The sequence below is a fragment of the Magnolia sinica genome, chromosome 13 (assembly GCF_029962835.1).
Source record: "Magnolia sinica isolate HGM2019 chromosome 13, MsV1, whole genome shotgun sequence".
In the NCBI taxonomy this organism is placed as follows: Eukaryota; Viridiplantae; Streptophyta; class Magnoliopsida; order Magnoliales; family Magnoliaceae; genus Magnolia; species Magnolia sinica.
The window spans coordinates 26,485,855-26,501,089 of record NC_080585.1 but is presented as its reverse complement, the minus strand read 5'-3'; positions in this window follow the sequence as shown (position 1 = coordinate 26,501,089).

Below are 15,235 nucleotides of genomic sequence, written 5' to 3'. Positions count from 1 at the left end.
AGCAATGTGTGGTAATGAATGGTTTCCCTTTGGGCATTTATAGACCTATTTCTCTCTCTAAATATCACTTGTAACATTTGTTTAAAGATCCAAACTATCACGTGTCACATTTGTTTAATGATCCAAGCTGCCCACATCACCAAACCTATTCTGGATAGAGCATAAACCATAAATTACACGAAAATATCTTATCTAACCATCTGATTTTGCCTTTTCAAATTTGGACCACTCATTTTTTAGTTTTAACCATTCATTTGATAGCAATCAGTTGGATGACAGTTTTGGATGGTATCGATAGTTCTACACGACCGAAGCATGTGGCGATGATGAGTTACCCTCATTTAAAAAATGGTGGTGAACTAGCATTCAATTCTTCAAATCCAAGGTTATCTTGCTGCACTTTCTTTATTGTTTTCATTTTCCTTGATGATGGAGAATCACGTGTTCGATCCACAGCTCAAGGGAATAGAAAACAGAAAAAGCGACAGGACGTCGGTTTTCGTTCACCCTATCACGTGTTCACTGACTCAAGGGAAATACAAAACATATAAATCGTCGGGACGTGAGTTTCCGTTCACCATTATCTTTTACCACCCCCCACCCCTCCCAGCTGGGCTCTGTGGGGCCCGCCGTGATGTATGGTTTTAATTTTATCCATGCCTTTGATCCATTTTTTCAGATCATTTAAGGGTATGAACTGAAAATTGAGGCAGATCCAACCTTCAAGTGTACCACACTGGGGATTGAACTCCCATCACTAAAAACTTCTTGAAGCTGCAAAAGTTTTGGATCAAGCTGTTTTTTTTTTTTTTTTTGATTCACCCAGGTCAATATCACCTTATGAACAGGTTGGATGGAAAATAAACATCACGGTGGCCCCCGGAAGGTTTCAACCGTGGGTGTCATTACCAGAGGCGTGATTTCCCTGCATGGTTAGGTAACAATTACATAACTAAACCAAATATTATATAATTCTTTGTTAATAAGTATATTCAAACTTAAAATTAATTTCAAAAATATACATCATACAACTATTTAAAGTATGGAGTCCACAACTACGGCTCTAATATACAATTTCAAAAAGAATAAAGTGTATAAAGTGTTATAATCTTCGCCTAACAAATATCCATATGACGCAGCTGCAAAACGAGCAGTCCATCGAAAATATGAAAGTATGAAAACTCATCCTCTAGGTTCATATAGGCATCCTCCAAGGTGTCAGCCTTAATGGCGCATACTTGCATTTACAACAACGTCTGGTTAGTGTTTAGATACACCTCCCAGGTGGGAGAGAGTGATCAACTCAGTGGTACTATTTATTTTAAATTATAAAAGTTATCAACATAATTAACCAGGTAATGATAGCATAAGTAAACAATAAATTCCTATGTAGTTATTAAGTGCATGAATGTCATGGTATGCAGATGCATGTTTCATACAATTCTAACACTCCCTCATCAAAGCGACTTTAATGCCTACTTGCAATAATGTCAACACTCCATTATCACGCGACTTTAATGCCTTTTGCAAAAATACATATTCTATTGTAATGTGGTTCATTACCAGTATTACCAACAAATGCTATAATATGCATAATTAACCAATTGTTTATTAGTGCCTATTTAAACATCATAAGTGAAGCTAGAGTATCACCATTTTATCATGAGTTTAATTGGATCATGAGGTTCGTTGCAGCTATACCATATAAATGTCCAAATTATATAATTAAATTAACAGTAATGGTTCATCGCCTAAGGACAAGCACCAAAAGGTAATGGCTTGTGAGCTAACACTAATTCAATGTGGAAAGGGTTTGTTACCCGATCCTATTACACATGGTAGGCTTATTACCTCCATCAGTGCTCACTGGTCACAAGGGCGAGACTTGTCATCCCAGTGTAGGCCGACAGCTTAGTCACAGTGTCCAATACCATTATGCCCAGCTCATGAGTCTTTGTAAGATCATAATACACTAATGGTCATGAATGGACTCATTCTAGTATGAACAATGGTATTCTAGATTCTATCGAGTGTTATCTAATAACAAGAATATAAAGTAATCAACTATGCATTGGACTAATCCAATTGACTTAGGAGAATCTCGGTGTAACCGACATTGGGTGTAAAGCATCCTGTGTATTCTAGTTAATGTTAGTCATCCGTGTTCAACTCTGGTCGATCAAGCAAGCCCGGGGTGGTTGACCCAATGCGGGTCAACCTCTAACTTACAAATTTTACATGGACGACTTCACAATAATAACAATTCTAATCATAAGACGGTATTTAGAAATTTATAAATAGCAAAAAAAAAAAAGTTAAATAGAAATACTTACTAACCAAAGCAATCTAGATAATCATTAGGCAACATGTCAATATAATATACAAACCCAAAAATTAGGAATTTCATTCATTCAAACATTTCATCGATCATGTTGATAATAAAAAAAATAAATGACATCAAGATTTGGAATAACAAAGCAAGTTTATCAATGATAGGATACAAAATCCTAATTATGACATTGATTCATTAACTGAGACCTTCAAGGATTGATAAAAGGAAACCTCGTAGGAATGATCCACACCTTAGAGAAAGATTTCTTAATATCCACACACCCAAGTTTAGGGTTTTTCGGAGAAACACCAATTCCTAAAATAAATTGAAGAACTCGTGTGAGAACTTGAAGAATCCAATATTAAAGGACTCAATCGAAAGGTAAGAAGCACTTCTTACATTCGATTGCAAATGAGAGAAAGATGCAGTGGAGGAAACAGAAGCTAGGGTTTAATTGAAGGGAAAAGGCAAGGGCAAACAATACGAAATCCCTAAATCCCTAAACAATAAGAAAATTTAGATGGAGTGGAGAAGAGCCCAACAATGTAGTATTTATAGTGTTGGATGGGGCACATTTAGCCCTATTAGCTAGGGTGTTGGTTATATAACCTATGAGCGTTGATTTTAGCTTTAGGGGCCCACTTGGGGGTGTATGAGTCGATTTAAGTCGTAGGGTAATTATCCCAAGTGGTGATTTATGCAAGACACCAATCGCCCCAAAATTTAGATGCAACAATTGATGAATATGATTAGAAGTAAATTTGATGGTTATCAATCGGGGTCGGGATTAAACGGATATGTGTAGGATATTAACTTAGATCAGTGTCCTAAATTTGATCATGATCTAACGGTTCAAAAGCCATAACTTTAACAAAGATCGGACATGAATAATTAACTTAAGTTCTTGACAATTTCTAAGGGTATTCGCACATCTCATGCGTTTACCTTGCGAGCTCAAGTTGAACGATTTGAGGTGCAATTTCGGTTTGATGTCCATGAGGGACGTCAATCCCGCTAAGATGAACATCTTTTTTTATAGTTTCGAATTCAGTAGCCTACTAACGAGTGGTCTAGAGCTTGTTTAGTTAATCCGAGTATTTCTAGAATAAGTTACGCAAAGGAATTTCTCGTGCATAATGATTAGGGTTTAGATTAGCTAAATTTACAGTGTGACCTATTTGCACTTTGCGAAAATGGTGGTTTGGCTTAAATTACCCTAAACTATTGATTCATAGGCCAAAAGGGTAATTTAGTCAATTTGATTTTTGTAGATAGGGTAATCATGATCTAATTCCTTGATTACGTATATTTTAGGTGGATCTTTGTTAACTACAATTATTCTGATTAATCGACAATGGATTGCCTAGATCTTAGCCTTTGACTAATAAATCACATGTTTAGGCAAAAGATTTAGGTAACTAGACATATTCGTTAGTATCTTATGGGTAATTAATCGAACTTGTACGGTTAATCGAGTATGAAAAAATATAGGATGTTAAAGATCCGGTGATGTAACCTCCATGAAGTCTTATCTATATACAGAAGTATCCACATTTGTTACTAGCTTATTTAAATCCACGAACATGGGTTCTTTGACTATACTTATATGTTTTATAAATAAATGTAGCTAAACTATGGGGTTCTAGTCAGAAATAATCATATACGCGATGACATTGTTGTCGTCTCTAATAATTTGTGGATGAAGTGATATGGTGCTAAGCGAATCATAAACAACCTTCATTCTAACCTTGTATTCCTTGGGTGTTGTGTTCATAATCTTATATACTTTGGATACGAGCTTTTCGTATCTAATTTCATTACTCACAATGACCATACTAGAATCACCACCCTCATACGACCATCTCCCTCGTTCATATACTAACTCCCCATCATAATGGTAACATATGGGTTGAATATCAATGATGTTCAACTTGATGTATCCAAAAGGAAAAAAACTGGGGCTATTAGACTTAGAATAATGGTATAATGATCTCAAATAGATCTTAATTGTCATTTCTTAGGATATCAGTTGTGCATTTCCAATAGGATCCAAATTAAGGTTAGTCAAAGGCTCTTCGTTATGCATTTCCATCAGGATCATCACTGCGGATCACTGATATATATTCACTGTTAAATGCATATAGGAGATCCATTCATTGTGGATCACCGATATTCAATGTTGATTGCTAATATTTACTTTGAACTATTGATATTCACTGTGGATATCGACGATTCACAATGAATATCGACGGTCCACAGTAAATATTGGCGATCCATGGTGAATATCGATATTTCACAATCAATATTAACGATCTATAGTAAATATCAGAAATCTGCAGTTCATGGATCTCCAATGTGTGTTTTTTTATAAGATCACTATTGAGCTTAGTAAATGGATCTTCGTTGTGCATTTTTGATGAGATCCCCAATGAGTGTAGTCTAAGGATCTTTGATGTGCATTTTGGATTGGATCTCCATTGAGCTTACCCTAGGAATCTTTGTTGTGCATCTCTAACATGATCATCAATGACCTCGGTCCAAGGATCTCCGTTATGCGATAACATGTAAAATAGATGTTACATCCACCTTTCTATAGATATCACCCAAGGAAGGAAATGATGGGGCGAGGCTCATGGAAGAGACTGTTGTCATCGGAGAGTGAACTCCTCATGAAAAAAATTGAACAAGTTACCAAAAACTTGACGGAATCGAGGGAATAGCACTGGATGCTCGTCGAAGTGGGTCCCACAGGGTGGGACAATGATATTAATTGCCTTTTAGGTTGGTGCTCCCCTCTCTCCAAAATAAATGGCTAAAAAATCAACCATTTTGGAGTCCATGTAGCTTTTCAGACCCTTTTCTTGGGACCCACCATGCACCTCCTTTAAAATTCACTCCTACCATTAGTTGAGGAAAAAAAATTCAAGGCATGGCCCCAAGAATGAGGGAAGAAGACATTAGGGGTGGACCACGCCAGATGAAATCAACACCCACCGATCGATGTCCTAAAATGCCCCCAAACAAATGAACGGAATAGGTCGACCAAGGAGTGTGTTTTTTCTTATTTTTGTGAGATCAAAAATCTCCCCTCCAAAACCTGCTTTGTTCCTTCCGAGAGAAGCTAACGCCGGCTATGACAGAGGGATATTTTTGTCTTCAAAATAAAAAATAAAAAAATGCCCTTAAGACTAAAACAAGTTGAGTTTAGAGATGAGAGGCTAAAGCAATACTAAGTCATACCATGTAACTATTGTCCTTAAAAACCCCAACAAGCGGTCGCATGTACTAAGTGGCTCATGTGTATAATACATGTGCCATCAACCAAGTAGGCCCAACGTAGGTGCCTCAACCAAAGGGTCATTGTAGTTCGTTCATTAGTGGATCACACAACGAGGATTAAACACCTATCGTTGAAAATTTCTTGGGGCCTCAGAAGTTTTGGATCAAGCTAATATTTGTGTTTTCCCTTCATCTAGGTTTATTTGACCTTATAAATAGATTGGATGGAAAATAAATGTCTAGGTAGGCCTTAGCTAGGAAAGTTTCGACTGTGTATGTCACTATCCATATTGCTTACCATAGTGTGGTCTGCATGATGGACGACTTGCATATTTCAATTGCATGCTAAGATCTAATGGGTTTGCATGTGCCTTAACTGACTTGTGCACCCGCATGCACTTAATAAAGCTTTAAAAAGTAAGGGCTAGTTTGTTAACACTGAATTTTTTCAATTAACGCGGAATTTGAAAAATGTTCCATGTTTAGTGGTGTTTGTTAACGCGGAAGAAGGAAAGTGCCCCATTTTATGCCAAAATTTTTCCGTGATAGGAGTCTAGCTTAATGGGGAATCAAGAATGTGCTCCGTGATTTTATTTTATTTTTTTAAAAATCCAAAATTGTCATTTGCGACAGATTTTCTCCCTTGCGTTATACACATCCCAACTTTTAACATGGGGCACTTCTCTGAGCCCACCACGATTTATGTATTAGATTCACACTGTTTATCAACTTTTTTATATCATTCTAAAGCATGATTTAAAAAAAGATGCACATCCAAAGCTCAAGTCAACCACATCACATAAAGTAGTGGGACAGGAACGACTACTGTTAAAACCTTCTTGATGTCCACTGTGAAGCTTATTTGCCATCAAATCTCTTTAAGGTCACACAGACCTAGATGAAAGAAAAACATAAAACTCAGCTTGATCAGAGCCTTATGTGGCCCTAAGAAGTTTTCAATGATAGGCACCTAATTCCCATAGTTTCTTGTAGTGTGGCCCACTTAAACCTTATATTTGTCTTATTTTTTGTCTTAATTTCTAAAATAATATGAAAAAAATGAATGGACAGTATGGATAAAACATATATATTATGGTAGGCCTCACAAAGCCCTTAATTTCCCTATTTAAGTAGATCTTGGTAGGGTAGTATGCAATCCCCTCATAGATTTGGGGTGCGAATTATATGTAAATGCCTTTCGCAAGAAGTTCCTACGCTGAAATCTTAGGTGGAGCCCACCGTTATGTTTGTGATAAATCTAATCTATCCATCCGTGTTTTGAGATCATTTTAAGACTCGAGAAAAAAAATGAGGAGGATACAAGACTTAAGTGGGCCGCACTAAAGGAAATGGTGGGTAGGAAAATTCATATCGTTAAAATCTCCCTGGGGTCGATAGTGATGTTTACATGCCATCAATACCATTCATATTATCATTCCTAGTGAGATGAACTCAAACCACAAATATTAGCATGATTGAAAACTTCCGTAGCCTCATGAATATTTTAATAATGAGCGTTCAATCCTCACATTTTTGGCCCATTTGAGTATTGGATATGACTCATTTTTAGCACTATGTCCTAAAATGATCTCACAAAATGGATAGATGGGGTGGATTTCACACAAACATAACGGTGGGCCCCACCTAGATTTCCAGCGGTGGACTTCCTGGGAAAGGCTTTCTCATGAAATCCGGCTCACACCTGGGGCTTACTGTGATATATGTGACTACATCCATACCGTCCATCTATATTGAAAGTTTATTTTAAGGCATGATCTAAAAAATAAATTAGCTCCAAATCTTAGATGGACCTTCGTATAGGAAATAGTAGTGATTGACCATTTAAAAATTCTTTTAGGCCACAAAAGCTTTGGATCATGTTGATATTTGTGTCTTCATCTAGCTATTTGTGACTTTTTCAATAGGTTGGATGACAAATAAATATTTCAGTGAAAGTCATGGAGTTTTTAAAGGTAGGGATTCAATCGCAATTGTTTCATATGGGTAAATGTGTCAAATTAATATATTTCAAACATTTTGGATGTTAGTTAACAAACAAGTTATTATAGATTCCCTGTTAGTTTTCTGACTTCATATTCGGATTTCAGATTCAGACTTTAGATTCAGACTTGGGATTTCAGATTCAACAAACAGGCCCTAAACCTATTAATATCCTTAAAAATTTACATGTCTCGGTTAGCTTATATATTTCCTTAATAAACGTTAGCCACTTGATAGCTCACCACTGCTTAACAAGTGGTGACAGTTCTTCAACTGAGCACGAGGCATTGTTTTATGTCAATCAAGACCGTCTAAATTGCTGATCCATATCTCAATACAACAATTACTAAAAATTACACTGAAATGATTATGAGGATTAAACGCCTACCGTTGAAAACTTATTGGGTCCATAAAAGTTTTGGATGAAGCTGATATCTATGTTTCCTTTCATCCATGTCCATGTGATCTTATGAATAGATTGGATGGCAAATAAACATCATGGTGGGGAGTAAGAAGATTTCAACGTTGTACGTCACTATCCCCAAAACTTCTTGTAGAATCAGGATTAGCTCTTGTTTAAACTTTATATGGAAGAAAAAAAAATAATAATTGACCTAGAGCTTTGCTTGGTGAATATGCATGTGCAATGAAGCTCATGTACATGCCCCACATGTGGGCCCTAGGAACGTTCATCACCACTGTTTCCTATGTTATGGTCCACATGAGAATTGGATTTGGTTCATTTTTAGGCTCATAGCCTAAATTGATCTGAAAAAATGGATGAAGGTTGTGGATATAGAGTACATTTGTCAAGGTGGGACTTAAAACAGGGGTTGTGCCTAATCTGCTTCCCATCAGTTATCCAACTAAATTTAGATCTTTGTGCATGATGAAATTACGTGGAATAAGATATGATGACTATGCATGAAAAAGCATGTAAGAGATGATGAATGTCCTGGGGGCGGGGGGTTGATTAGGACCAAATAAAAATTATGCCTATAAAACATAGTTGCTTGACTTAGACTAATGTGTAAATTAAATCAAGTAAAACAACTTAACACTAAGGTTTCTAAACCATTAGTGGGTCTAATCACATAGACTGCAAATGATGTAGCAATGAAGCAACTAGTCTATAAACACAATAATGTATATGTGTGTATGGGATGTGCTACCTATTTAATCCAAACATTCATCCAATCATGCATACATATGATTCATCAATTCATCATATAAATATAATTAAACAAGTGCTTAAATACAGTCCTAAACTCAAGCTTATATAGTAGTTCAGTTTTCCTACTCCACTCTTGGAGGACACACTTAACCTATGAGTGTAACGGATTTCACTATCGGAGATTTTAAATCAGGTTCACCTCTAGCTTTTATAATCCTACACAAGGATTGACTCCCTCGGAGACTTTTATGGTTTTCTATATGCTCACCACGAGCTTCGATCCTAATCTAAAGACCTATGTTTACTCTTGCCGGAGGCTCCATCGGAGACTAACACGTACACACCCATGTCTGGTTGCCTATACATGGACTTTGATTTAAGTCCTACAAAAGAACGTAGTCGAGTTTGACAATCAAACTCTTACACTCAATCCTACACAAAGAATGAGTGTACATGAACTCACTTAATGACACTTGTTGTGTTTATGAGCCTCGTTGATGTGCCATCTTGAGTTGCTTGATCGATGTTCTCCCGTATTTCAATCAGCTCCCCTTTTCTCCACTAATTATGATGCTGATGCTTTGTCAAGGCTTCATTTTTAAGATTAAACACCTTGCATGTAGATCTCCTTTAAGGTGATCGAGATAATGAGAAGGTTGGTGAATCTCCTACAACTAATGAAATGTTGTAATTCCCAGGTGATTCACCTACATGGGTATTCTAGAGGATTCAGACAAATGTTATGCTAATATGTTGAGTCTAATCTCTAGAAAATAGTAGAGTTCAAGCTCATTTTTAAGGTGGAGGTTAAAATTCTCATTAGAGTATTAATCTCAAGGAAGCGGACTTAGAACTCATTAGTTTAGAGGCTCAAGATGAGAGATATGAACATTGAATCACCTAGGCTTCTATTGCACTAAAAATCTATCTAAATGCCTAAGATCTAAATGCTTCTTTATAAGAAATCGTTTTGCAATGGCCATAAAATGGTTAGTTAACGGCTCTGTTGATATGATCAAAATGGTCTTCAATGGTATTGAAAGTCTTTCGATAGGATCAAACCTTCTTTAGATCCCATCAAGAAATTTTAGACATATCTTTATTGGTTGCCAGACTCATTATTCGATCATATCGAGTGGACATTCAATTGGATTAAGTCCCATCGATATCATCTCAATGGGATCGAAGTCCATTAAAAAACTCCTATTTTAAGCATATGATTTCATAGCAATTTTGCACTTCTTTTAGCTTTACTTATCATGTTCCAATTATGCTTAGAGCTGTATACGAACCGAGTTAGCTCGGTTAACTCATTCGACTCAACTCGAAAAAGCTCGACTCAACTCGGTTCGAAAATGAGGTCGAGCCGAGTCGAGCTGATTTTTGGAGCTCGAAAAAATTTTGAGCCAAGTTCGAGCTTGTCTGAGTTCGAATCGACTTAGATTGAACCTAAACTCGAATCGAACTTGGATCGAATCAGTTTGGTGACTCGATTATTTTGATATTGATGTTACTCACCAAGTGTTTGATGAAATGACTCAACGAAGTGTTGTTTCGGGTGCATACATTCTCCACAGGATCAGTTGATGGCAAGGAAGGTATGTATACGAATCAAATCACCAAAAAAAAAACTTTACAAGACAAAACTACCATCTTATCTTGATTTTAATGCTGTCTATTGAGTGTTTGATGAAATACCTGTACACTGTTGGTGCTGTTTTGCATACTGTAAGAAATTGAAGGTACACTCCATGTGCTTGAGAAAATGTCGCACAGGCTCGAACTGGCCCGAGCTGCTGACCGAACCCAGCCGAGCGGGCTAGTCAGGCTTGAGGACTGAGCTGAGTCGAGTTCGAGTTGGGGGGTCAGCTATTGGTCGAGCTGAATCGAGTTGTGCCAAGCTCGACTCGATTTGACTTATGTCTAGCTCAAATTATGCTCGTAAGGCTAAGAGATGATCAATAATATTTACCTATTAAGTCATGACCATTCAAAGGTTAAAGAAATTATTTTGGATCAAGGGTTAAGGTCACTAAGGTACTTCATTTACGCATTCTTTGCTCCTTGATGTTCAAATTTTCTTGTGTCTTCAATCTTCAACTTCTAATGGATCAACCATTATATATATAACACATGAGAGTCATGTGATTAACAAAATGCATAAATCAATGCACTAATACATGTGGCCGACCAAAGTGACTTTAGGTCCACTAAAACAAAAATTAGTATCCTTATTAAAGAAAAGTATCTGATAAAAATCGGGTCACCTACATCCGTTGGCATGTCAAGCTGCCACGTTTTCCAATCTTTCCAAGCAACATATAGCTTGTGTGAGACATCCGTACCACTCAAAAGGTAGTTCCCTCAATGGTGATCAGATGCCAGCAAAATTGTGCTGATCTAGCCATTGAATAGCCCATAACATTAGAATCGATGATCAACTGACGATCTGACTCGATACACAGGAACGACCCCATCTAACCAGTACATGTTCCTGATTTTCGAGATGAATGATCTTCATGGTAAGGCCTATCGTTTGCATGGTATGGATGCCCTGCACGAGGGAAACGTCAGCGGGAGCTAATGTTCATGTCCACTAATCGTGCATGTCTCTCGAACCTTAGTACGTCTGTGATATTTAAATCTTTCAGCAGTCACGGAGAATCTCAGAAAAAATATGTTTTCTTTGTGATGGCATCCATCACACGTAATCTTTCTATCCTTAATAAATATGGAATTTATATATTGATACCTTTGAAAAACGGTCTTCAAAAATCTACCTCTTTAATTGATGTTATTATCATTTCACTGCCTTATCTTACAGCTGCTGTGAATGGGTTGGGTGAACCCCACTGAGATGTTTACGTAAAATTTAGTCTGACCATCAAGTGTGTCATTCAATGTTAAGTCAACACCTTAAAAATTAACTCCATCGGCGTGATTGAAAACAATGTAAAGGACAACCCTCTCCTACCAAACCATTAATCCATTAGTATTGGCCGTGTAAATCACGAATGGATATGATTTTTATTTTATTTTATTTTATTTTTATTATGCAGTAATTCAATCCTCACTGCCTTTTATACTTGAGTGACGCAGGGGAGGACGTGAGGTCGAGCACCGTCTTCCTCAAGAGGATAACTATTCCGAATCCACGGAACTTCTCTGGACTCCTCACAGAGACTTCTCGAATCCACGAGGAAAGAAAGCAGAAAATAGAAATAAATTCTAATAAATTCGAAATTGATTGATGAATAATTGATAATTCCCTAATGTGTCTCCTTACACCATTAATATAGGAAAAAAATAAACTAAAATTCGTAATTACCAAAAATAGTAAAATTCTAACTCTAATAAAAATCCTAATTCTAATAAAACTCTTCTAAGGCCTAATTTCTAAAAATAAAAATTACAAATAAACTTTCTCTAGAAGAGTCCTAGTATAACTAAAAGTTATTTCTAAAAGGAAAGAAAATCTAAAACTCTAAAAATATTTAAAAAATCAGAATTACTAAAAATAGTAAAATTTTCCTAAAATTCGTTTTTGAGCTGAAAGCACGCGTTTTCTGACGAAACGGACAGATGCGACCCACTTTTGTGGGTCGGTTCACCTCGGATGGCCCATTTCAGTAAAGATTGATAAGTTGTGCGCCCCGTAACGATACCCGGATCAAAAGTTATGGTCAATTTACGGTCCACCTTCTTTTGGCCCAACCATGCTAGGAACGTATCTATGACATGTTCTACATTAGAGCCCTCCACTTGAAAAAAACTCATCCTCGAGTTACGCAAGAGACTTGGCACATGAGTCTGAGATAACTTCTGACGCCGATGTTCATTAGACTTTTTTTGGTACTTGGCATTAAGCTTTTGAGCCGATACGATACATATACTCATGCTTTCCTTGACTTGACTAATTTCGATTAATTCCTTCACATCTGTCTTCAAGATTTCATATTTTTTCTGATAAAGTGGGCAATTAGGCGGACTTGCCCCTGCGATGGGATCAACGTAATTTTGCATATCTCGTATGGGAGGTAATTTATTAGGGAGTTCATCGAGCACAACCCCTTTGAACTCCTGCGATATTGGTTCCAAATCCTTTAGGATATTCATAGGCTCCACATATTTTTTCTCTTCAACTACTGCATATATGTCTCCCGTTTCCTCAGATTGTTTAACAAAGGTCTGTTCAGTCATGAGAGATTGTCCCTCCACTTTAGAAGTCTTAAGTTGGCTCACCATTCCCATAGGGGTCACATGTTTTCCACTGATGAATCTTGTGGTTTGTTGCAACTCCGTTTTGACTTGGTCACCTCTCGCCGACAAATAATAGGATTTCTCTGCATAACCCTTTAATGATTGGTTATCTTGCCAATAATTTTGATTTTGTTGGAATAATACCTGATCGTAATTGGTAGGGAAGAATCGCATGCACAATAACTTCTTCATCCGCGACCGCATGCGAATTGGCGCCTTCATCCATCTCATTCGCTCGAGTTGAAGTTGCTCCCACCAATCTGAAGCTCTGCCCGTCAACTTGTAGGCCACAAGTTTAACTTTCTTTTCTTCCATTATGTTCATGTAGTCGAAGAAACGTTCGACTTTAAGCAACCAATCGAGGAAGTCCTTGAAGTAGAGTTGACCATTAAAACTAGGAAGATCGACTTTCATCTTGAATTCTTGGTCCATCCGATCCATCTGATCAATGGCTCGTCTAGGATGCTGTAAAATCATGTCGCTAGATCCCACTTTATCAGGAGTGATCCTGTGGTTCACTGATAGCGTCACCCTACGATCAATATGATTACGAATTCTAGCAATTGTTGATGGTGGATCACCACCATGAACACGGAGTTGCCCTAGGGCCTCCGCCAAACGATCCGCCATGCGATCGATGGAAGCCTGCAGCCCTTGCATAGCTTGCCGATTCTCTCGCCGTGCTGCTTCGAAAGCTGCCGCTGTTAAAGGTAAATTCCCTGGAGCACCGCTCATGGGATTGTTGCCCGACCCGTCGTTAGAAGCCATCAATCCGAGGAGAAACCTCGCTTTGATACCAAACTGACGCAGGGGAGGACGTGAGGTCGAGCACCGTCTTCCTCAAGAGGATAACTATTCCGAATCCACGGAACTTCTCTGGACTCCTCACAGAGACTTCTCGAATCCACGAGGAAAGAAAGCAGAAAATAGAAATAAATTCTAATAAATTCGAAATTGATTGATGAATAATTGATAATTCCCTAATGTGTCTCCTTACACCATTAATATAGGAAAAAAAATAAACTAAAATTCGTAATTACCAAAAATAGCAAAATTCTAACTCTAATAAAAATCCTAATTCTAATAAAACTCTTCTAAGGCCTAATTTCTAAAAATAAAAATTGCAAATAAACTTTCCCTAGAAGAGTCCTTGTATAACTAAAAGTTATTTCTAAAAGGAAAGAAAGTCTAAAACTTTAAAAATATTTAAAAAATCAAAATTACTAAAAATAGTAAAATTTTCCTAAAAATTCGTTTTTGAGCTGAAAGCGCGCTTTTTCTGACGAAACAGACAGATGCGACCCACTTTGTGGGTTGGTTAACCTCGGATGGCCCATTTCAGTAAATATTGATAGGTTGTGCCCCCTATAACGATACCCGGATCAAAAGTTATGGTCAATTTATGATCCATCTTCTTTTGGCCCAACCATGCTAGGAACGTATCTGTGACACATTCTACATCAGGTAAACCCTTATATAAAAATCCAGGATGTCTCTCTCCCGACTACATTTAGTGTGGCCTGTCATAATCATAAATAACTTGATTTGTTTGTCTCGGCCTAGTATTTTACCCAGTGGTCGAAGTGAATCTTACATAAATATTAATATTATGGTGGGCCCGAAGAAATCAAAAGTGGCGTCCCTATAATTTGGTGTTACTTTAACATTGTTAATACTCTCTCTAAAGCTGTAGAGAAGGAAGGCTGGACTTGGTTTTTGGTGGGACCCACTATGATGTTTATATAAGATCTACTCTGATCATTAGATGGTAATCTCAGTTTAGGCCACGAGCCAAAAAGCTAGGCTAACTTGTGATTCAAGTGGGACACTAAAGAAAATAATTGAAAGAGATGTCAACCCTTGGATTTCATAGAGCACAGTGTCATAAATATATATAAAATCTATTCCAGCCATTTGATGGCACATAAAAATTTAGGTATGGCCCCTAAAATTCATGCCAATTGGTGATTCAGGTGGGCTATATCAGGGAAACAATTTGGAGGGTGAATATTTCTTTTTCCAATCATCTGGTCCAATATATGATAGATAGGAGTGATTTTTGGGCCCTTGACTTAACACGAGGTGATGTACCTGTGGCTAGGATGGATTTTACATAAACATCATAGGGTGGCCCTGCCAAGTAGTCGACCCATTTGCTCACATGCTCGGCCAAGCCAAAGAAGGTATAA